The 25,777-nt window shown below is 41.7% G+C and overlaps 1 long non-coding RNA gene across 3 annotated transcripts; it reads right to left on the bottom strand.

Annotated features, from left to right (window-relative positions):
• Positions 1–7,262: 7,262 nt before the first annotated feature.
• LOC121820903 (uncharacterized) lies at positions 7,263–19,316 on the bottom strand. Of its 3 annotated transcripts, XR_013042664.1 has the most exons (5): positions 19,145–19,316; positions 18,038–18,099; positions 15,320–15,403; positions 13,783–14,008; positions 7,263–7,369 (listed from the first exon to the last, which is right to left on the bottom strand). It is a non-coding gene; the product is annotated as an uncharacterized LOC121820903 (long non-coding RNA). The 3 variants fall into 3 exon arrangements; XR_013042662.1 differs by lacking the exon at positions 18,038–18,099; XR_013042663.1 differs by lacking the exon at positions 18,038–18,099 and having other exon boundaries at positions 7,304–7,372.
• Between the last annotated feature and the right edge of the window lie 6,461 nt (positions 19,317–25,777).

Here is a 25,777-nt window from a genome sequence, read left to right as displayed (position 1 = left end):
TTTAATCTGCCTTTAAGAGAACAATATAATAGTCAGACTTTCTGGCCTCAGATTTTCCATGTAATCCCCTTTTACAGCTGAAAGTAATGCATAGCTTTACACTTAAGTTATATGTTCTTCCTTGCCCCTGACCCAGAAAAGTGTGTGCACATGCGCGCACACATGCATGCATGCATGCATGCGTGCATGCATGTGTGTGTGTGTGTTATGGTAATCATTAGCTGAAGGTAGCCAACAAGGTTGGAAGCAACTTTATAAAACAAATCCCTTCCATCAGTACTGGAAGCATTGTCTGGTTTTAGTCACATTTAATCACATTTGCTAATTCTAAGTCATTTGGATTCAGTAAAGTTTCTTCCCTTGGAAAAAAACTGTTAGAGATAGTGTTTTCTGTGCTGTTCAGTAAATACAGAGCAAAGCCCTCTATGAAGGACAGTCCCTGAGATGCATAGGGACACTCAGAGATCAGAAAGCTTTCCGGCAGGCACAGACACATGCAATTGACAGACTATGATTGGGGCAGTGACCATAGACTACAGACAAGAAACAGGGAGAGAAGGAGAGGATTCCAATTTTAAAGCTGCTGTGAGATTGTGTCTCCTAGAAAAGGCAGGGAAGCTTCACCCATGACGTTGCAACAATACGGCTGGCTAAACAAGACCTGGCCAAGTACAACACCAATAGACATGCCAACATGGAAGAGAGAACTCTCACAGGGCCCACCTACAAAGAACTACAAGCAACTAAGAACACTGAGAGTTGATGTTCTCTCCAGGGATGAATCTCCTAATTGGTTATCCAACATTAAATAGTCAACACTGAAATCCTATGTATACAAGCAACACTAAACTTGATCTCAAGCAGGGCTTATTTATGTATTTAGGCATCTACATTTAGTTACTTGTATGTATGTGTATGGAACAACAACTAACTAAAGAAGAAGCAGCCATAATTTGGGGGAGGATGCAGAAGGGATATGGATTCGTGGGAAGGATTAGAGGAAGGAAAGGGAAGGAAGAAATGATGAAATTATATTTTAATTTTTAAAAATTGAAAGGTATAATTTTAGAAAAGGTCATAAATACTGAAAATACATCATTTCCTAGAATTTATCCTCTTTTATGATTGTCTATGTTCTTGGAATTATTTACCTTGATTGTGTCTGTGTGTTCAATAATATTACACAGTAGCTTGAAATGGTCCATGGTGGGAGAATTTAATGCCACAGAAATTGGAAAAGTTTCAACACCAGAGGGTTCTTTTCTTCACAAAAAGACTACTGTTAAAACATTTAGTAGCACACCAGTACATAATAAGTAGATACTGGGTATACATACCCACATGCATGCACACAAACAGACAAACACACATATACTTCATATATCAGACACACACACAAGTGTTGGCATCTCAACATAATCAAATGTGTTTGAAGGTTTTGCCCTTATAAATATTCTCATAAATTTTAGTGAAGTTCCTGTATGTTGCATACAATTCTCACTGGAATTACAGAAGGTGGTCTATATGGGGCACGAAAAGCAAGACACAAACAACCCACTGGGCCTCCTCCTTTCATGGGAACAGATAATAGAGAAAGAGAAGTAACAATAGGAACCGTGTAGAACAGACAACAAAGGGCTCTTTGACGGGGTGGGAGAAAACCGCTGAGCCAGCACGCGTCCCGAAGAGCACATTTCTGGGCTCTAATCCCAGAGGTCAGCGTAAACATGCTCCAACGGTGGAGTACACTTAGAAGTCTCTTCTCTAAACAAGAAAAAATGGCTTCTTGAATTGCAGTGGTGGGCAACCAAGTTCTGTATTCGAGGGTAAGGCTACGAACATTTGGAAAACCTGAGGATCAGAGAGTTTGGGGGTGGATTTTGTGGGGAAATTTCCTCTAGGAATATCCTGAATAGACAACTAATGTTTTAAATAAATGTCATGAGATGGATTGATGGTTTTGCTTTTAAACTTGGTTTTTAAATGGTTTTTATTTTAATGGCAATACATAGCGACAACTGTGGTATAAGATCTCAAAGAGCTAGGACGCATTGCTTTATTGCACCCCCTATCCCCCCCCCATGTCCTCCGTGAGCAACTTTGCAGATGTAAAATACATTAATACTTTAAATGTATTTAAATGACACTTTAAAATGTCACATCATGATTGTAGTTTAAAACACTAAAATAAACATGAAGTACAAGCAATTCCATTCAATTCAGTGTTCTCAGCACTGAGGAAATCCACAGACTATTCTCCAAGGCCCTCACAATGCAGATGTTCATGTTTATAGTGTCACTAGGAAATGTCACTAGGAAGGCACAATTCAGCTAACCTGGGAAACCTGCAAACAGGCTGGAGGGCAAACATCATCACATTTTTAATAACCCAGTGTCACCATCCTGGGGCCATCTAAGCTCAGTTCCCCAGGAGGAGTCTCAGGAAGGAGGAACTGAGTTGAGTCTGTTCCAGAAGGACCATTTGTGAAAGTGATCCTAGCAACATCCAGGGCAGATGAGCACACACACTCTCAGGGCACTGTGAACTAACTAGCTTTTATAATGTCTCCTGCTTCTTTCGCTACCGCTGTCAGGTGTCACTGTTGAAAGTGGACCTTGCTTTTAACTGCTGAGTCATCCGTGCTGAGTCACACAGGCCACAGAAACACAACAGACTCAACTTCCTAAAGGCATCATCTCTTTTCTTTCTTTCTTTCTTCTTCTTTCTTTCTTTCTTTCTTTCTTTCTTTCTTTCTTTTTTGGGTGGGGGGGGCGTGTTTCAAGACAGGGTTTCTCTGTGTAGCTTTGCGCCTTTCCTGAAACTCACTCTGTAGCCCAGGCTGGCCTCGAACTCACAGAGATCTGCCTGCCTCTGCCTCCCAAGTGCTGGGGCTAAAGGCATGCACCACTTCCACCTGGCTAATAACTTCAGGCTAAGTGTGATGGCATCATCTCTTTTAATTGACACACACAAGCCCACGATGCCAAGATGCCATACCCAAGAAGTGTCCATTCTACACTTGAGCTCTGTCATAAACAAGTGACTCTCACAAATAGGGAGAATAGTAAGGAGTCTATGTCACACATTATATCCACCTCCCTTCGTGATGAACCCCACCCCTTTTGGTCCTTTATATGTTTTGTGTCAGAGCGCCAACCACACCATGGCCATCTCAATCCATCAGAAAAAAAAAATCACACCATGAAACCTACGAAAGAAAGAAAGTAGCATCTCAGGCTCTCTCATGAGGTTCTTCCTGGCCTCTCTGCAAGGATGGCACTCCGTGGTGACTGGCAACAGATGGGAAGGGTAGGTGGTATCCATGTTGCACATGTAAGCCCACCTTACAGTTGTGTTGTGACAGGATGATTGCTTAAGTTACCATCTAGAATTTTTTAAAATCTGCTATGAAGTGAGTCTGTGTACAAAGACAAATAGCCGCTTGGCTTCCTTTAGAATGTACTGTGTCACCAGACATCCTGTCTGTTAAGTAATTTTGAAGCAGATTGGGCTATGGTATACATATCCAGTAATAGCACAGTGGACAGGGCAGTTAAGTTTCACTGAATAAGGAAGGCCTTCCGGAGTAAAGAATATTTGATCTGCCTCTGAACATGTCCATCATGGTAACAGGAAGAGAAAGGGATTTATGGGACAATTAGCAAAAATGAAAGAATTTGGATGGGTGTGTCATGAACATGGGTGACAGAAACTGTTTTTACAGTTAGGGGAGAGATGAAGGGACTGGAGAGAAGAGAGAAAGCTAGGAGACCCATCTTGGATTCAGCTGTGAGCATGATGAATGAGATTGGACTCTTCGGAAGAACATGGGCAACCACAGAATTAGTGTAAGAGCAGCAGGGGCAGTGAGTGTGGACCCCTGTGATTTAGAGATAACTGCTACCTGTGCAGAATAGAGACAGGCGAGAGGGGGCACTGGAGGCAAGAACTCATCCACACTGCTGTCACCCGCCACGGCACAACCCTGAGAGAAGAGGCAACAAGAACCAGAGAAGAAAAGCAAATCCAGCAGCCTAGGTTAGCAAGCATCCTGAAACAGTTGTGCACAGAGGCAGGTCAGAAGTGATGCTGAGGTCCGTAGCTAGGGGCCTGATGGAAGCCAGGCCATTAGTGTGATGGGGTGCTCTGGAGGAGCCAAGCTGTGATAGGATAACAGTAAATGGTTTCACTCGGATGCATTGAGTTTGGAGCGCCTGCGGGCCATCCACACAGAGAAGCACTATCTAAACGCAGAAAATTGTTCTCATCTGTCTGGAGGCTCAAGACTGTAACAACAGTACGGCAAAGGACTTCTACCAAAGCACTTTGTGCATCAGAAATAAAAAAGAATAGACTAGAAATATTCATTGTGTTTTGGTTTCTGTGCTTATGTAACAAAAAAGACACTGCAAATCAATACAGAAGAGAAGGCTTCTTTCATAAACAGGGATTCACAGTTGGCCACTTGGGGCAAAATGTATGTATTGAGAGCATTGCCTCATGCCATGCATGAAATTGGGCTAAACAAAAAGGAAAAGGTGGTGGCGTAACTATTTATCCTCCCCTGAGTCTCAGCTCGAGAAATACATTACATACTTATAACGGTATGAAAACTATTTGCAGTTAATAGTTTTCTTCGTGAAGGCTTTACTGCTGTGATGAAACACCATGACAAAACACAAGTTGAGAAGGAAAGGGTTCATTCAGGTTACACTTCACCATTATAGTCCATCATCGAAGGAAGTCAAGACAGGAACTCAAGCAGGGCAGGAACCTGGAGGGAGGAGCTGATACAGAGGTTGCAGAGGGGTGTTGCTTACTGGCTTGCTCATAATGGATTTCTCAATCTGCTTTCTTATGGAACCCAGGACTACCAGCCCAGGGATGGCTCCACTTACAGTGGGCTGGCCTTCCCACATCATCACTAATTAAGAAAATGTCCTACAGTCTGATCTTATGGAGGTATTTTTTTCAGTTGAGTTTCCCTCCTTTCAAAGAACTCTAGCTTGTGTCAAGTTGACATACAACTAGCCAGCACAATAATTTTGGCCAAGGAAGTATTTCAATCTCTTGTCTTCAAGAAACAATACCTGAATTAAAAAGACATTGAAGACATAGATAGATGATAGAGATGATAGGTAGATAGATAGATAGATACATAGATTGATAGATACATAGATAGATACATAGATACATAGATAGATACATAGATGGATGGATAGATAGATAGATAGATCGATAGATAGATAGATAGATAGATAGATAGATAGATAGATAGATAGATAGATAGATAGATATAATAGATCGATAGATAGATGATAGGTAGATTATGCTACTATTCATAATCTTGAAAAATAGCAGCAAACAAACCTGACAGCAGAAGACAGTTCTATTTAAAATGATCCCTAAGCAACTCCTAGATCAGCCCATAACAAGAAGACGATCCCCCTTTTCCTCCTCTTCCTATTGGCTAGAATGTGAACCGTGGTGGTAGAAGATAGAAGCCCCATGTTGGAGGATGGGGAGATGACTCAGTGGTACAGAACTTGCCATATAAGCATGAGGACTGGAATTCAGACCCCCAAAGCCCATCTTCACAGCCAGCATAGGGGTTGGGAGGATGTGCCAGTCTTACTTGCAATCCCAGTGTTTAGGGGTCAGAGACATGGGGTCCTTCGAGCATGCTGGATAGCTAGATTAGACACTATAGGGAACTCTGGGTTCAATAGGAGAGCCTGTTCAGTAAATAAAGTGGAGGGCAATCAAGGAAAGACACCTGAAGTTAACTCCTGGACTCCACTTGTGCATACACGTGCATGTGTACCCCCATGCACACGTGTGCCTACAAACATGTGAATGGGCATACACACACACACACACACACACACACACACACACACACACACACATCTTCAAAAATAACAAGCCCCATATTAATAGAAGAAAATAGACAAAATAGAGCCAAGAGACACCCTCTTCCATATTGGCCTTTGAAACAATCCTGCATAGTTTGCTCACTCTAGGGACCACCCCAACTCAATATTCCAAAGGATGACATTGTACAGGCATATGCAAAATCACCTGCCAAGCTCTCTCTCACTGATTGAAATATGACAAGATGCCTGTTACAGGAATTCTGTCATCAGTCTGCCAGCCAATTGAAAGGAGTGGTTAGCCCAGAGGGCAGAGGTTTTATTAGAGGATATGTGACCCGAATAAAAGGGTGGGCCACGAGATGCGCCCTCTTTTGGAAGGTGGACGAACTGGGAACAAGTGTGGCTGGGAGCTCAGTCTAGGCTCCCCATCCCCCTTGATGGGAATGAGGAGGCAGCAAGGTGTAGCAGCTGGACCTGTGGCAGGTTCTTCATTCTGTCTTATGAGTGTACTGCACTGATACTGCTTGCTAATAAACTGTAATTTGATCCACTAACTTCCTTCATTAGATGCCTGTGAAGACTGTGGTACCTCTGTGTGCCAGAGCCCTTGAGAACTTGGATAAGAAACATCAACATACAGATCTGTGTCCTGTTCTTAAACGAACTTCCTTATGTTTGTTTTAAAAATAATGTCACTAACAAAATTCATTGCGCCAATCCAGAAAATAGATTAAGTTCTTAAGGATCATTTTGTCAACTGTTAAAAAAAAAGAAAAAAAAAAGCACCTTACTGGTAATTGCCAATACTGATAAATATTGTTGACACTGATGAGCAAATCTCCTAGAGCAAACTATTTCAAAAATATGACAGTTTCCTAATTGTACCTCATATTCATGTTTCTCTACTGTGATAATATAAACACTAATTGTTAGCTAGGAATACAGTTCCTCACACTGAAATTTACATCCCAGTCCCCTTTCAGCTACATTTGTCTATATGGCTAAATTATGCCCAGTGGGTATAAGCACAAATGATACATACAAGCTTCAAGAAGTGTTCATGGTGCCTGAGTGCAGATACAAGGCCTGTATACAGAGCAGCCACCTTTAGACCCTGAATTAGAATCCATGATAAGGCTGGCACTCAGACCTGATTAAAAGAACCTGCGTGGCTCATGCTCATGATGTCTCCTTATTAGTTAAGGGGAGCACACTTGACTTCTTGCTCATTCACAGGGGAAATGATGCCTGCTGCCTTTGATCTTTCTGTTGCTCTTATTCCAGACCTATCACTGCTCTATGTTCCCACAAGACTTAGAAAGCAATTTAGGCAATAGGCAATAGGAAAGCAATATTGCTGAAGGATAAACCTATCATTAAAGGACTTCAGAATGTGTATTGGTATTACCCTCAGCAGTGTTTACGATACCTTCAGAGGAGCGGTTGCTTGTCCCTCTGCTCTTTCAGACTTGATGGCTCCTTGGTCACAGCACTGCTGATTCAATAAAAAGACAACGAAATCACTTTTTGTTGCTCCGCAGCACACTTTAGAGAATTACTGTAGCCTCCCATGTTATAAGAGAACAGAGTTCCTATATAGCAATATCCAAAAATCACTTATAAGCCTTTATAGTGGCTTACCAAATCTGATAATAACATTCAGGTCGAAATGAACTGAATGTTTCCTTGTAATCAGAAAAAAAAAGCCCCAATGAACAGTGTGATAAGAACAGCAAGCTGAGCTGGGCAGTGGTGGTGCACGTCTTTAATCCCAGCACTCAGGAGGCAGAGCCAGGTGGATCTCTGTGAGTTCGAGGCCAGCCTGGTCTACAGAGAGAGATCCAGGACAGGCACCAAAACTACACAGAGAAACCCTGTCTTGAAAAACAAACAAACAACAAACAAAAAGGAAGGAAGGAAGGAAGGAAGGGAGGGAGGGAGGGAGGGAGGGAGGGAGGGAGGGAGGAAGAGAGAAAGAGAGAGAGAGAGAGAGAGAGAGAGAGAGAGAGAGAGAGAGAAAGGCAAGCTGTCTTTACGTTCAAGCTCTAGAAAACAATTAGCTAATGAAAACCTAACAACTATTAGTTATTCTCCTGCTTGCCTCGGTGTGCAATCCCACTGAAGACTTTAAACAGCAGTAGAATAAACCACTTTTCCGAGGCGACAAGTCAGGTGAGTCTCCATCCACTGACTGAGTCACCTGGTGTGGTCAGGGGAGTGGCAGGGGAGGCCTGTGAGAAGAGGGTCAGGAAACAAACAGAACTGTGTATTGCTCTGAGGTCTCATTTGCTATGTATTCATCAAAATGCATCATGTATTCTTTTTTTTAAAATTTAGATTGATTTATTTATTTATTATGTATACAGTGTTTTGTCTGCACACACCCGTGCAGGCCAGAAGAGGGCACCAGATCTCACTACAGATGGTTGTGAGCCACCATGTGGTTGCTGGGAATTGAACTCAGGACCTTTGGAAGAACAAGCAGTGCTCCTAACCTCTGAGCCATCTCTCCAGCCCACATCATGTATTCTTACCTCAAAAAATAAACAATAGATTTCCTAGCCTGAGACATTAAGTAAAATGACAATATCCTTTAAGTGAAAAGATAATTTAATCAAAGTAAATGGTTATCACAATCATACTATATACATGCACACATACATTTGTACAAAAATAAAGAGAAAAGAGGAAAAATATTGGAGGCTTTGTTCAGAAAATAATACTGAAAAAATATTGTAGTAATTGAGCTAGAAAAAATACTATTTTGTAACTCCTTACATTGTAATTCATAATGATAAGAGTTCTACACAGATGCTAAGTCCATATAATGAAGAGCTGTTGAGGCACAGGCTAATTCTACCCAAGTATCATCCCATAATTTACTCTTTCTTTGCAAGGGGAAGCCCCCCCACCCCCGCCCTTTTACAAAGGGATCCAGCAACACTTCTCTTTGTCACAAAACTGTTCCCTACAGATAACACAGACAGATAGGTGTATGGTTCCCAACATGATGTAGCAGGAAGCCAGAAACTGAGCAATGAGATGTTCTATAAAACTCTCAGCCTATAGCCCTCGAGTGTCAAGGGCAGGAAAACAAACAAGTTCTCTTTTAGGGGAGATTGAACAGACACAGTAGGAACATGTTTCTCATGACTCCTGTTGATGACAATTTTCTTAAATAGTTGTGAGACTTTTCTGGAATAATGTGAGAGATTTCTATATGGACTATATGTTTATGTTATGAACCAACAGTAAGAGCACTGGGCACACTAACGCAATGTGATTATTTAAGACCAAGATCTCATTTTGTAGATTCCTGCTGGCCTCCTTAGAGGTGAGTGCTTCTAATTCCTGCCACCTTGGCTGTTTAAGAAATGTGTCTGATACGCAAACAAATATACATCGAGAATGAGCACAATAGAACAACATGACAAAATGTTAACTAACGAACGGTTCAAGGAAAGAACATGGGTTGGCTTTCATCTTTTGTAGCTTTGAAATTTTTCATAGTAAGCTGGGGAGGAAACATCACTAAAAAGAAAGGGGGAAGCAATATGGACTGGAAGCTCTTCCGGGTGATTCCATGCAGAAAGTGCCTCTTGAAGGAGTAAAACACAGCTGTGTGAGCTTATGACTTTGAACCAGAGGCTTTTGGATGAGCAACAGGTGTAAGAAGATCACTCTGGCAGTTCCACGTGATAAAAGTAGAAATGAAATCCCATTGGAAGAGGTTCTCCCTGTATCACAGGAAAATGTCATTCCTACCTCAGGAAGAGAAACAAAAGCCCAGGGGAAGCTTGTGGCCGACCAGCCACCACTCTTATGACCCAGGGTACTCTTGAGTAGAGTGAGAATATTAGCTAGAAAGAGATACCTAGACGACGAGGAGAGGAAAGACAGGAAACACACGATAACCTCGGGAGGGCCTGGGTCTCAACCCACCAGCCTTGAACTTTATTCCAAAGGGCTTTTTATCACAATGCCAAGGGGAGGAGCAAAGACCTCCCCCTTTTGAGATACAGCCAAGGGTAGACCCTTTCAAACACCTACACTCAGGACTGTGGTCCAATCATCCTCTTTTTGCAGACCTGCTAGGTAAAGCCACCAGGAAGCCTAGATGGGCTCCAACAGAAGCTTCACAAACAGAGCTTTTAACCTAGCCTTTGTCTGCGCTACCCCATCAACTAACCTACCCCTAGCCTTTGTCTGAGCTACCCCATCAACTACTTTGCCTTATCTTCTTTCCCACACACTCACCATGGCACATTTGTGCTTATGCAATACACAAATACACACACACCAAAAATAAATACAATGAAAAAATTGTCAAACAATTACTTCATGTGGAAAGCATCACGAAATGACTTAAAAGTTCAAACATTGCTCTAAAGTTTAGGGTTAATCGGATTGTATTTGTTCCTTGATAAATCAGAAATGATTTATCTGCTCACCTTTCTCCAAGACAGGAAAGAAATATATAAAGGCTTCACATGACCCAATAAATATTGGCTCCTGAGACTGTTCATATTCTCATTTCAAATAAGATTAGCTTAATAATTTATACATTGGTTGAGAATAAATTAATGAGCTTCACATAAGGAGATGTTTTAATGTGAAGGGAAACAAATCCATATCTCATGTTATACATGAGTTCACCACTAGAGTGCCATAAAAATAAAAATCGGTGGATCTAAGACTGTGAATGCCAATATTATTTATTTTTTATTAAGAAAACTTTTATTCATTTTGCATACCAACCACAGATGCCCCCTCATCCTTCCTCCTGCTCCCCTCCAGTTTTACCCCCCCATCCCACCCCTCAATCCCCTCTTCCGAAAAGGTAAGGCCTCCCATGACAAGTCAGCAAAGCCTGGTACATACAGCTGAGGCAGGTCCAAGCCCCTTCCCACTCCATTAAGGATATGAAAGGTGTCCCACCATAGGTAATGGGCTCCAAAAAGCCAGATAATGCACCAGAGACAGATCCTGATCCCACTGCCAGGGGCCCCTTAAACAGAGCAAGCTACATAACTGTCTCGCTTACGCAGAGGGCCTAGTCCAGTCCCATCCAGACTCCACAACTGTTGGTCTAAAGTTCCTGAGTTCCAAGCTTGGTTTGGTTGTCTCTGTAGATTTCCCCATCATGTTCTTGATGCCCCTTTCTCATAGAATCTCTCTTCCCACTCTTTGAACTCCTGGAGGTTGGCCTGGTAATTGGCTGTGTATCTCTGCATCTGATTCCATCAGTTACTGGATGAAGGCTCTGTGATGATAGGGTATTCACCAATCTGATTACCAGGGTAGGCCAGATCAGACACTCTCTCCACTATAGCTAGTAGTCTAAGATGGGGTCATCCTTGTGGATTCCTGGGAACTTCCCTAGCACCTGGTTTCTCCCTATCCCCACCATGTCTCCCTCTATCATGGTATCTCTTTCATTGCTCTCCCACTCCATCCCTGTTTCAGCTCGACTATCCCATTCCCTTATGTTCTCATCCCTTTCCCCCTACCCTCTATGCCAATATTATTTCATAGATAGACATATTAAACACAGTGATAAGTGATCGTGCAGTCTTATGTAACAGAATTTTGCCAATTTCTAATCAACTGTTAATTTTCATCAGTTAAACTTTAAAAGTTTAAATTTTTTTATTGTGTTTCATTGTTGCCTCCCCCATGATTTGTATTGTTGTTGCTATTCTGTTTTTGATTGTACTTCCTGCCACCAGAAGTTGATAATAATCAGTTGTATATTATATATTCCTCTCTGGTCTAAATCATTGAGGTGGTCTAGGTAGCTTTGCTATAAAGTATGTGGAAACTTCCAGAATACTAACTACATTTAAAAAAATTAAATTTCCTGTCCAATCACTTGAGAGGCAGAGGAAGAAGGACCACTGTAATTTTAAGGCCAGCCTGGTTTGCATAGAAAGTTCAGGCCAGAGAGGGCTACATTGCAAGACTCTGAAAAAAAAAAAAGAATTAAAAATATCCCATGGCAACCAAGATTCTGCTCTTGATCTCAACATGACTCTGTAAGATAGCAAAATAATTTCCTAGAGACTTATTAATTTCACATTGGATAAAATATATTTCATATCCTTTCATGTTCATGTTTCAAAGGAAGAGTCACAAATGATTAAAGGGATCTTTGAAAATGATCGGCACTTGATCATTTGGTTTCAGTAGTCAGTGACTCAACTAAAGTTACATTTCTAAGTGTGTTAATTTGTGGAGAACTGAATATTAAAAGCTAACGTAGCCATATTATAAATAAAGCAATGCACTGAGTTGCTTTTAAACATGGAATTATATTTCTTTTCATGAAAAATCATACCCCAAATTGTTACAAATTTGTTGAAAATGAAATTGTATAGTCAAGAAGAGAAAATAGAATCAAAGCTGTAGATTATACTTCTGAGTTCATGAAGCTCATATAATAAGTAGAGAGCATGAAGAAGTCTACACACTGTTGAGCACATTCCATGCTTAAAGGAAGAAAACAAATAAATGCCAACATTTCCATAACTGCATGTCTTACTTTGGAATTATTCTATGCCCAAATCTTCACACACACACACATCATCATCATCATCATCACCACCACCACCACCACCACCATTATTCATTGGACTTCTGGTTACAACAGCAAAGTAGAGTAAACTTTACTTAGTCATAGATTGCAATTCTTATGCTTAGGAATTCTATTTACCCTCCTCCCCTCACCCCTTGGCACCTGCAGCAGGTGGAAGACCTGACCCAAACCCTCACCAACTGCAGCACTTGGGAAAACAAGCCCTGTGCCTCACCTGGGCAACACAGTAGAATTGACCCTGTAGACAGGGGCCCAGGTAAGCCAGCCCTGAGGGCCTGAGAGAGACATAGATGGTACTGCCTTCTTCATCTGTGGTGTGGTGGGGGGGGGCAAAGGAAAGATGTTCTCTCCCTTGCCCCACCACCTCCAGCTGGCAAGGGAGATGACCCTCTCCTTTACTAGCTGCAACATTTGGGAAAGCAGACATCGCACCTTATCTGGGCAGCACAGCAGAACTGATCCTATTGACGGGGTGGGTAGGATGGAACAGGGGGACACAAGTGAGTTGGCCCCAAGAATGTGACCATGGAAGACATACCTGGCCCCACCCCTCCTCTGTCATATGACAGCATGGGTGGAGGAGAGATCTCCTCCTCCCCCTCCACCCCTCGCCACCTGTGGCAGGTGGGAGACCTGGCTCTGAGATCATAAGAGCAGGAGAGCTGTTCCTGCCCCTCACCAGATGCAGCACTCAGGAGAGTGGCCCCTACACCTTGCTGGAGCAACACCGTAGAGCTGGCCCTGAAGGTGTGCATGTGGGAGAGCCGCCCCTGAGGATGTGAAAACGGGAGAACTGGCCCTCCCCCTTGCTTGTTGCTGCAAAGGTTGAACTAGCAAGGGCAATGCTGGAGAGCTCACCCTGGTGGTGAAGACAGGGGAGAGCTTGCCAGTTGAACAACCCTGCAACTACCCAGGCCCAGAACCAGGGTTAGGAGTTGGCCCATGCCAGCATCCACCTTATCTATGATCCATGGTTTAAGTATTTTTCTGCAAAGAAGTCTTTGTCTTCTTTTGTATCAGAATAGCAATACCCTCCCCATCATAAAATGGATGGGAACATCCCCTCCCTCTGGTGTAGATGTGGTGCTATGAAAGGTCAGGAGAATTCTCTAACAATTCTCTGGGCTTGGAGATGTCTTCTTGAGAAGTTTTAAAGTTATACATTTTGATTTATTTAGTAGTCATGAGGATTTGAAATTATTTATTTCCTATGGGGTGAGCTGTGGTTAGTTTGTGGTTCTAAAGGAATGATGCATTTAATCTAAGCTGTCAGAGGTATGCACATAGAGTCATTTGGAATACTTCCTTACCATCATTTCCGAATGGTCTCCAGTGGCGTCTTCAGTTTCATTCCTGCTGGGTAACTTGGGTCATCTCTGATGGCTTTCCTAGAGGGCTGTGGCTCTTATTGATCATTTCAGAGACAGAGCTTTCTGTTTCATTGATTTTTTTCATTGCCTTTCCATTGCTGCTTTTCCCAATTTCTTCATTTATCATCATTATTCCCATTCTTCTCTTTACTTTTTCCTCCCTAGGCTTTTAAACAAGGAATAATTTAGACGATTATTGTGAGACTTTTCCTTCTCTCCAATGGTAGAAACTGGTTCGTTCCTGTGTTAGCTGCAGTCCACAAATCTCGATACATGCTGTTTTCCTTCTCTTTCAGTTCAATTGTAGCTTGAGAGTTTTCTCTCTGGGTCCCACCAAGCCCTGGCAGTCTGACAGCCCACTTATAAAATAAACACACTGACGCTTGTATTATTTAAACTGTTTGGCTTAATGGCTCAAGCTTCTTGTTAACTGTTCTTATATCTTAAATTAACCCATTTCTATAAATCTATACCTTGCCACATGGCTTGTGGCTTACCGGCATCTTCACATGCTGCTTGTCATGGTGGTGGCTGCAGTGTCTCTCCCCTCAGCCTTCCACTTCCCAGAATTCTCTTCTCTCCTTGTCCTGCCTATACTTCCTGCCTGGCTACTGGCCAATCGGTGTTTTATTTATTAACCAAACAGAGCAACACATTTGTCATACAGAACATCCCACAGCATTCAATGCATCTTCTTCAACTCTCCTTAAGATACACTCCTTTTTCACAAGTGTGTTATTTAAAGTACGATATTTACTTTCCAGAAATTTTCTATCCAAATTTCTCTCTTCTTAGACAGATACTAGTTACATGACATTCATATCACATTTAGGGTCCATACCAATCTAGTACAATCTTGGCCTTGCTCAATTATATCTACAAGGACTGCATTTGCAAGGGACACCACATTGACAGATTACAGGGATTAGGAGTGGAATATTTAGGGGGCTATTGCTCAGCCTACTAGGGGGGACGCATTATGCAAGATAAATGATGAAAGCCTCAGCCAGAATTGATTCAGCAATGCTTCTATCTTGGTTCCCATCCAAATCCCCTGCTCTGGTTATCTCATTATCCTGGTCTAGATCCCACTCAGATCCATCATGCTCCAGCTGTTTCTGATATAAATGCTATGATATGAGCACAGCACTTTACATATTTTTTATGTAAAGGTCCTCAAAACCTTAGTCCTAAAAATGATATAAATGATAAGTCATATTTTGTTTTACTGTTTATACATTTCCATTTTCATGAGTATTTTTGAAACAGAGCCTCACTATGTAGTCTTGTCTGGCCTAGAATGTGCTGTGTAGACCAGTCTGGTCTTGAATTCACAAGTTCTGTGAGTTCTCCCTCTGCCTCCTACACGCTGGGATTAAAGGCGTGTGCCACCATACCAGGCCCATTTTCAATGAATTTTTAAAACAAAAAATTACCTGGGTGCCAGTGAGATAGATCAGTTGATAAGGGCACTTACTTACAAGCCTGATGATCTGAGTTCAGTCCCCAGAGCTCACAGAGTGGAAGGAAAGAATGGGAGTCCCACACATTATCTTCTGATCTATAGATGGACACATTGGTAAGCATGCTTGTGTACACGCATGTGCACACACTAAGTAATACATGTAAATAGTACATTTATGTGGCAGCTTGGAAGGTAATACTTCTTCTACTACTGACAATTATTTCAGTCTTTTAAAAAAAATGCATGAGTCTAGCAATGACCACAGTCTACTTTGGCTGCTGTTCATCTCAAACTCTGCATTACTCTTCTTTCTCCAGTCCCTTCCCCTAACTACTCTGACTTTGAGCTGAATGTTTTCAATACTTCTTAAAGATACATTGACATTTAGCTCTCCTGCTCATCTTTACTTTTATATTTCAAGTAGATAAAAAATTCAGTTTTAAAGTATGGACAGCAAGATGTGTCCACCAATGGTTGGCACCATTTATCTGTTGGTTTATAATGCTACAAAATAAAAGTCACTACTTCCATTGTTATTTGCTTTTCAAACACTCTTTTCTACTTCATTAACCTTTTACTTTGTCTCTGGCCAATAGTTTAAAGTGACTAATGTTGCCTAGAAAGGCAATTCCTCAATCTTGTTTGTTGTGAAATATTAATTTAAAATGTGTTACATTTGTTAATGCTATGGAATATTTGTTTAATGATGCAAAAATGTGTTGTATTCTTTTATGTTGCTTTTGTTTAACTCTGTAAAGCTGTGTTATTGTACCTGCCTAAAACACCTGATTGGTCTAATAAAGAGCTGAATAGCCAATAGCTAGGCAGGAGAGAGAAACAGGTGGGGCTGCCAGGCAGAGATAATAAATAGAAGGAGAAAAAGAGAAGAGAGAGGAGTAAGAAAAGGATCCCAGGGGCCAACCATCCAGCCACACAACCAGCCACAGAGTAAGAAGGGAAGAAAGATATATAGAATAAAGAAAGGTAAAAAGCCCAGGGACAAAAGATAAATGGGCTAATTTAATTTGTTGAAAAGCTGGCTAGAAACAAGCCAACCTAAGGGTAGCCAGCCATTCATAAGGAAGAATAAGTCTCCATGTATTTGTTTGGGAGCTGGGTGGTGGGCCCCTCAAAGAGGGGAAAAAAATAACAACCAACTACACTTGTTATTTGTTGTAGTTACTCTGGGATCCTAACTTCCACACCAGTTCTTGGATTGGCTAGGAAGCCATATCATCCCATTTTCTTCTCATTCCTTCCTCAAAGTCTCTCATTTTTTAAAATAGTCTTACTAATGTACTTACCTGAGTTATTTGGAATTACGCTCTAAAACCCTCAGGTGATTGAACAGCTAAAGTAAATCTTCTGTATGGATTATTTTAATTGCTACTCTTTAAACACAATACTTTAGCTTTGGGTCTCAGGCTGCCATTCTAACTCTGAAACTCTCTATGGAGCTCTATGAGAACATTAATTTTACAATTAATTAACTTGCCCAAATAAAAATATTTTTTGCTTCCATGTGTCATGTTACTAGAACATCCAAGCTCTGTCTGAGGCTGATCAGATCCTAAGTCAGTGTTTCTCAACCTTTGGGTCGCAACCCCTTTGGCAACCCTCTATATCCAAAAAAATATTTACATTATGATTGATAACAGTAGCAAAATGACAGTTACGAAATAGCAATGACGATAACTTGATGGTTGGGATCACCACAACATGAGGAACTGTATTAAAGGGTCACAGCATCTGGGAAGGTTGAGAACCACTGTCCTGAGTGGTCCAGATATCCCTGGACATCACAGGCCAAAAAGGCCAGTAGTATTTGGATGGCATGTGGACATTATCCATTGTTATCCTTGCAGCCATCATCCATTCCCACTTTTCTACTTTACATTCTCCATCAAATCTTGGTTTATATTAGCTATCATCAAAGTAGCCATTCCATAGTGGGGCAGGACAAGGGCGGGGAAGGGGACCACTTTGATCCTGAGCAAATGACTCCTGATTGGTTAAAATAAGTCATAATTATTTTTCTCCCTCTCAACAAACGACTGATTTTGAATGATCATGTGAGTCAGTCCTTTCTGATAAGACATACAAGCAGGCTGAAACACTTAGGGCAATGCTTTCTTTCTCTCAGAAAAAATATCCAGGACAGAATTATTTGCTTTTTCCTTTTGTCCTGACAGATAAGAAAGAATGCAACACCCAAAGCTGCTGAAGCTACCACACAACCATGGAGTAGATAGTTGGAAGGTTTCTGATAACTCTATTGACCACTGAGATGATAAATAACTAAGTGCAAGCAAATCATCTGTATGGAGTATTCTGAATCATCATTGCTAATGCTTGTTTACAAAATACCCTTTCTAACTATCCCTTTCTCCCTCTGTCTGGAATTTATTAGGTTATAGCATTCTGTGGGGTGATATGTCACACTCAGACAAGCCTACTTGAGTTATCTGTGCCATCATTTAGTTAGTTTTATCTACCATAAATGTAGTTGACATTGTTCTGTTCCAATCACAAAAGTCCAAAGTCATTCTTTGTGTTCTCCTGAGCCACATCCTCCCTACCAGACTTTTTAGTCGTCCTTACAAATGACTAGAGCTGGCAGAATATTCCTACCTTCTGGAGTACTGATTATATGAAGAGATGTGATAAGAAATAGACTTACAAATAATAGAAAATCCAACTTTCAAGAGTTTAAACAAATATTTTCCCTACCTTGCAATACAGTCTAAAGATGGACACACAGCAGACTTGGAATATGACTGCCATTGAGTCACCTAAAAGGGGCCCGTGTTAGGGTGTCAATCAATATAGGAAAAAAAATGTAGACTCATAATAGAAAGTAAATATTAAGGCTTACAAAACAGGCAGACTACAAAGTATGAAGAATGAAGACCTGGGTGAGTTAAGGTCAGTCCACTTCATGTTTTCTATAGAAGTGTACCCTCCCAACACAGCTATCTAAAATTTGGAAGAATAAGCAATCTCTCCAATCTGGTGAGGCCAGAAGTATTATTTACCTGTCCTGGATACTGTTGAACTAAGGAGGGGCAGCAGTGTAAACAAAAATCTACTCTGTAACCACAGGAAAAAGAATTCACTGTGATAAGACAGCTTGCTAGACTCAGTCCTGTGAATTTTCATGCCTCGTACATGAATTTAGCACTCTACTGATAAAATCACTCGACTCGAAACTGACATAATAAGAAGGTGCATTACCGACCAACAGGTCGTGGGTATTACCCTGATGCATTGAGGAGGCTAAAATACAAGTCAATGTGGTCTACCAGGCTGTTCTCTGCTGTGCTGTAGAATAGTTTTTTTATGTAGATTACACATTACAAAGGAAAGAAAAAATGGTATAGGATGGGGATTTCAAACTCATTCAGCCTAGTTAATATTTTTCCTGCACTCAAATAAAAAGATGCAACCTTAAAGGAAATGGTCCAAGCTCCTTATAGCATTAGTAGACTAAAAGCTCCCAATCACTAAGCAACACCTGAAAGTATCTTCTAATTTGCTCCCATAAAATCCATAATCTCACAACTTCATGTGTTTTTTAAACTGACCTGTGTATATTATAATGTTGACAGCAAGGTGCACATTACTGGCTTCGAGTGGCAGACAAACAGTAAAAAGACAAAGAATATCGTATTTAAGATAGCCTGGAACCGCTTGGGTTATAACCGAGAATCTCACAGTGTGATGCTTGGACCAGGAACATCAGCAACACCGAGAACTTACAATGTAAACCTTCAGCCTTTGCCTCAGAACTACAGAACCCAAACCCCCAAGCCACGGGCCAGAAATCTTTGTTCTTACTCAAAAGTCTGAAGTCCAAAATCTATTCTGATGCTCAAGGCACTGTCTACATTATCAGCGCTTGTAAAATCAAAAATCTATTTCATGCCTTCAATATAACGGCACAGAGATGAAATATTCCCATTCTGAAGTGTATAGCAAGGAGGACCAAAGGAAGCCAAAACTCATCAGAGCAAACACCAAACCCAACGTTCCACAGTTCCATGTCTGGAACTTGGAGCTCATGATGACATTATCCGGATTCCAACAGGTCTGAGTGGCTCCGCCTCCACCTGTGCTGTCTGCAGTAATCGTAGTCTCTATATCGGGCTGGCTCCCCTTGGTACTCACAGAGTTCCCTGGCAAACTTTTCAAGTTTCCGAAATCGCCAGTATCCTGGGGTCTCTACCGAAACCTCTCAGCTCACACCTCATGAGGTCTGGGCAGGGAATTGGTCGTTGTTACATTTTTGCCTGGCCATGCATGGCTCTCTGAAACCTTGGTACAGACTTCCACACTTTCACATCCTGAATGTCTGCAAAACAAAGAGTACACAGACAATGATACCCAGTTCTGCTGCCTGTTCCTTATGTAATCTGCCCCGCTTGAGCCACAGCTGAACAATCAATCCTCTGCACTCATGGCTGGTTGAATTTAGGGGGGTAAAACTGCCCTAGGTAGTCCTGCTACATCAGGATGTCGTGGATGTTCTCTCTGTTCAGAAACTCTTTTTTTTTTTTTTTCCAAATGGGTCTGAATTGTTACCTTCTGGATCTTTTGATGGGTGGGGTCTTGTCCTATTTTCCTAACCCCAAGTGCTGTGTTTTCTTAATGACTCTAATTTCTTTCATAATTATATTTTGAACCAAATTAGTTCTCCCTGTCTGCAATTTTACCTACATGTACATTCATCTCGTTGCCAAACTATTTGTCACATTTTTCTTTGTCTCCCCTATCTACCCCTCTCCCTTCCCCCTCTCTCCCTTCCCCCTCTCTGTTCCTCTGTGTTTCTCCCCTGTCTGTCTCTGTCCGTCCGTCTGTCTGTCTGTCTGTCTGTCTCTCTCTCTCTCTCTCTCTCTCTCTGCAAATCAAAGAGTGGAGAGCAGTGACTATACCACAGCCTATATGTTATGCTGCTTTGAAATTTCCTCGGCTAAACAACTTAGTGCCTAACTTTTGAATCCAAACCTCCTCAAGTTTTCTAGACAGTAGATTTTACTCGGGAGGCAGAGGCAGCCGGATCTCTGTGAATTCGAGGCCAGCCTGGTTGGTCTACAGAGCGAGATCCAGGAAAGGCACAAAGCTACACAGAGAAACCCTGTCTCGAAAAACAAAAAACAAAACAAAACAAAAAAAAAAGATTTTTATCATGCTATATATAACACGAACTAAATTAGCTGGATGCCTGGCAGAGTACTTATTTCCTTCTGAAACCTCATATGCAGTGCCTTTAATGTCTGCATTTCTATTGCATTCTGGTCTGATGAACTCCCACCAAAATGGCCCAAGTATAAGTACTACTTTTAGCATCCCAGGGCTTCTCCAGCCTGTAGCCCCAACTCCTCCACATTCCTCCTGTAAACAGGCTCACAAAGGCCACTCACAACATTGTCAGAATTTTCACAGTAGCAGCAACAACCTCACTTCTTGGCCTCAATTCTCTGTGTCACTTGCTCTTCTTGTCACTGTGATGACACATCTGATAAGAAGGGACTTATCTTATCTTGGTGAACAGTTTGAGGGTACAGTCCAACCAATGTGGCAGGGATGGCAGGGCAGCAAGACGAGAGTCAAGGCAGCAACAGCAGCAGTTGGAGGCTGCTTGCCCTCATCGCCACAGACCAGAAAGCACAGGTGGAACAGGTTATAACAGGCTATAAACTTAAACGCCTTTCCTCCAATCAGCCACGTCTTCAGCTGGACCCCCACCTCCTGAAGGTTCTATAACTGCCCCAAACAGCACCCCTGTAGCATGAATCTCTAAAGGCCTTATTAATAAAAACAAACCCGGAGCCAGGTATTGGGGTGAAAGATCAGAGAGACAGAACCAGCCACAGCTAACCTCACCTTGCCAATACCTCAGCCGATTCTGTTTCCTCAGACTGAAAGCCTCTGAGTCCTCATCCATATGGATCTCAGCTGAACTGCTGCTCAAAAGCCTAAAAGCTTAACCAGCTTTAGTTCCTGGTCCTCATGCCTTATATACCTTTCTGCTTCCTGCCATCACTTCCTGGGATTAAAGGCACCATGCCTGGCTGTTTCCAGTGTGGCTTTAAACTCACAGAGATCCAGATGGATCTCTGCCTTTGGAATGCTAGGATTAAAGATGTGGTTGCCACCATTTTCTGGCCTCTATATCTAGTGGCTGTTCTGTTCTCTGACCCCAGATAAGTTTATTAGTGTTCACCATATATTGGGGAATACAATATCACCACATACCCCATCAACTGGACATGAGCCTGTGAAAGACATTTTACATCCAAACCGTAACACTGAGTTGAATAACTGAGGATTCAGTGTTCAATATGTTCTTCAAAGGCTTGCACCATTATTAGTAATATTTGTATTAAGTGGTTGAATTAATAATAGCAATAATAATACCTCCTGTATACACCAGATTTGAAATTATTCTAAATTATACATATATATACATATATACATATATATATATATATATATATATATATATATATATATATATAAAATATATGCCGGTATATATGGGCAAAGTCATTTGCTTAGCCCTCACAATAATCCTGTAGAATAAGCCTATCATCTCCATTTCACAAGTGAGAAAACTGCAATAAGAGAGGTTAAGTTATGCACCCAGTTACAAAAGCTGCAAAGTGATGGTATTTAAAGGCAGACCTGTATCTCTGTCCCTAAGAACTATGCTCTATCCCTTCTCACAGTAAAAAACAAAATTTGAGGCTTAAAGTAGAGCTTTCATCTGTCTAGAAAAAAAATACATTTACATTGGGATAGATTTGTTAGGGTTAATGTCAATTATCCACTTGACCAGAGAGAGAGAGAGAGAGCTGTCTCAATTAGCCAAAACAGTTATCTGGGTGAATAAGTGAGCACATTTCAGGAGAAGATTGACCTGTGAAAGAAAGATCAACTGAGAGGCAAAGACGTTTCTTGATTGCGGGCAGCAGCCTCAGTGAGCCAGGGATCCAACAGAATAATAAACAGAAGAGAAAGTCAACCTAGCACGTGTGAGCTCCGTTCTACTTAAGCCGTGGTGTCTGCTGCTGCCGCCATCCCCTGTGAGCATCAGACTCCAGCTTCTTCAGTCTTTCAGCCTGGAATTCACACCAGTGACCCTCCAGGGATGTTCTGAAGCTTGTTACAGTTTTTTAGCCTCCTTCCTGACTCTTTGAGCCTCATCTCAAACCAGTTTGGATTTATTGATATAGAAGCAGCATTGTTGCTTCTCCACGAACTCCCTACTAGCAGGGTTCGGGAGATATAGTCCTCTTCAGCTTTGGAGTACCATGGCAGACAAAGAATCAAGTTGGTCCTGAAGGATGGCAAGCTGCTATGAAATTTCTTTAAGGTTTTCTGAAAGCTGAGGAGGCAGAGAGATTGATTGGCACAAAGTAGCCCTCTGTTCAGCTCTTTCAGTTCTAAATTCCTGCGATAATGTCCAGAGCAGCAAGAAGAGGGATGAGTTTGATGTTCCATGAGCTACGTAAAAGTTATTGGTGTCAAGGAAAAACCAGTTAGGGCTTTTTAGGAGCCAAAGATGACAGCAGAGTTAGACACAGAGGGGCCAGAGTATTTGCACAGCTCAGGGAAGTTACCCCTCCCCCCGGATATGTTGAGAACCAGAAGAGGAATCAGAAAGGTTGAAAGTAGAAAAGCCAGAAAGGAGGCTAGTGCCAGAAGGGTGCTACCTAGTCTTGTGGAGCCCAGGTGATGGATGGTTGCGTTGTATTGGTGACATTGGAGGGAGCCAACAGGAATGGACACAGGGATGTGTCATCTAGGAACATATAAGGTTTGGAATGAAGGCTTAATGACTTACAGCAAAGAACAACCGTTGAGTTGAGACATTCCTGACAAAGAAGCCAACATATGGATAAGAACATCTGCTAGCATTTACTATCCTGAAACCACAGAAAACAGATTTAAAGATGGAAATTTCCACCCCCGCCCCCTAAAGTCCCATTTCTGCCTTGTTAAACTCTCACACCCGTTGTGGCTCGGGGCATAGTCTTCGTTCTCCCAGAGAGACTGCTGCCCTTCAGTGCCGTAATGGAGGCGATCAAGGATGATCTCCTTCTGTGAGGTCGGTCCCCTCCTTCTTTGAGTTTTGTGTCACCTCAGCTACTCCCAGTCTGACAAAACCCACAATGGGAAAATTCATTCAATTCTGCAGCTTGTAATTTTCTCCATGCAAGGCCATTCCAGAACAGAACAAAATCTCACCCTCGGGCGACCACAGTATCTCTGCTGCCGGAGCCAGATGCTCAGACAGTTGAATGGACTGTGAGGACATGAAAGAACTGAGCTCAAGGAGTGAGCAGCCTGCCTGACTTTCAGCGGCACTCTGTGTGCCTGAGCAAACTGTTTGTGTCTGCATGGGACGAGGAGGGCTCCTTGACCTTGCCTGATGAATTTTACTGGGCATTCGTCAGGACTTTCGAAACTTCTCAATGTCAAAGCAAGAGAGTTCAGGCTTCAAGGCTGCAACAAAAGGAGGCAGAAAGCTGCAAGATGGATCGATTTTACCCTTAACTCACTCAATCTCCAGCTTTTGAATGCCTGCCAAATGCTTCAGGTTTCTTCAAGGTGACCAGTGCAATGATTCATTCATATCCCAACTCCCACTTGCCAGTATGGTGTACTGGGATAAACGGATATATATATATTAATGGTATATACATATTTACCCTCTCTATTTCCTAATGCCAGAAAACAATCCGAGACAAAGTGGAGAGAAGAGAATGCAAGCTTGTCCTTTTCTCTTATTATTGGGATGAAATACTGATTGTAAGAGAAATTTGGCGGAATAGGGATCTCTGTAAATGTACCTCTCCTTAGCTACCGCTGAAAATTGTCTCATATTTCTCCCACCCATTTCCTGACCATATCATCTAACACGTTATGGAAATGGACATTCAAAAGGAAGTACTAGTATTTAACTCTGTAGATTTTTTTCTATCATCTACTCTGCAGAGAAAAATTAGAAGCGATGTCTTGTAGATCACAGTGAAACATTTCCTCTCACCTACTTATGCCACTATTAAGAGTTTTTCTAGCCAGACAAGCTAGTGCTTGCCTGTAATCCCAGCACTCAGAATGCAGAGGCAAGATGAGTGCCATTATTTCAAGGGCAGCCTGGGACTACAAAGTGATAGATACCCTGTCTCAAAAACAATTTTTTTCTCTATTTTACATTCAGCTGGACTACAAAAGTTTCTGGAGTTAGATATGTAACCATATTAAGAAAATAATATTAATTTTGCTAAATTTAATGGTTTTGACCTAATATGTCAGTGAGCTTTCCATATTGCAGTCAAGAAGGAGCATATAAAGCCTACAGCAGACACATTCATGTCTTCAGAAAGTTTCCATAAATGCTATAAATGTAAGAGAAACTTCTCCCACTTTTTTCCATCCTATACAATTCCCCTTTCAGTAACTTCCTGGACTCTCAGTGAGTTGCATCCCCTCATTTATATTTTTAACAGTTGTGTTTGGGGAATTGAGGAGATAGGAAGTAATAGGAATTGGGGTTTCCTCCCTGTCCCTTTCATACAAGGTTACAAAAAGTAGGACAACAGATGACCAAAGGGGCCCCATGGAAAAATCCCAAACAACTTAGGCTATTGCCAAAGCTGTTGGTTGCTCTTCACAAACTTGTGGCAAGGCTCTATTGCTCATGACAATAATTACATCTCTCGTTGAACATGGAAAAAATCGAACTGATGCCTAATTAGAGCCTTCGCTCCTACTGACTAGTATTCATGGTACTGAAAGGTACTCTGCATGCTACCAGAGGAGAAAGATAAACATCAACCCATCTACCAACCCTGCAGTCTACAACAGTGACCTGCTGCATGATACACTAGTGCAATAGTGGCATGAACGTTGTGGAAGAAACCAACCACTACCTCACTGGATTAAGTCCTCCTCCATGAGAGGAAATGTTGCAGAATATTATTTTAAGATGTGTTATATCTTATGCTTTAAGATATGCTACCTCACAGCTTATGCTGTGGAATATTTGTTTAATGATGCAAAGATGCATTGCATTCTTTAATGTTGCATTTGTTTGACTCTGTGTTACTTTGCCTGTCTAAAATACCTGATGGTGTAACAAAGAGCTGAACAGCCAATAGCAAGGCAGGAGAAAGGATAGGTGGGGCTGTCAGGCAGAGACAATAAATAGAGGAAGAAAGATCAAGGAATGAGAGAGGAAAGGGGAAGACTTCAGGGGCCAGCCACCCAGCTGGAGTAAGGAAAGAAAAGGTATCCAAGAATAGAGAAAGATAAAAGCCCCAAGGCCAAAGATAGATGGGATAATTTAAGGAAAGCTGGCAAGAAACAAGCCAAGCTAAGGCCAGGCATTTATATTTAAAAATCAGCCTTTGTGTGTGATTTATTTGGGAGCTGGATGGTGGTCCCTCAAAAAAGCAAAACAGC

This window comes from Peromyscus maniculatus, chromosome 10, assembly GCF_049852395.1.
Source record: "Peromyscus maniculatus bairdii isolate BWxNUB_F1_BW_parent chromosome 10, HU_Pman_BW_mat_3.1, whole genome shotgun sequence".
Classification (NCBI taxonomy): Eukaryota; Metazoa; Chordata; class Mammalia; order Rodentia; family Cricetidae; genus Peromyscus; species Peromyscus maniculatus.
The sequence above is the reverse complement of the archived record's forward strand: the minus strand, read 5'-3'. Positions and strand labels throughout refer to the sequence as shown.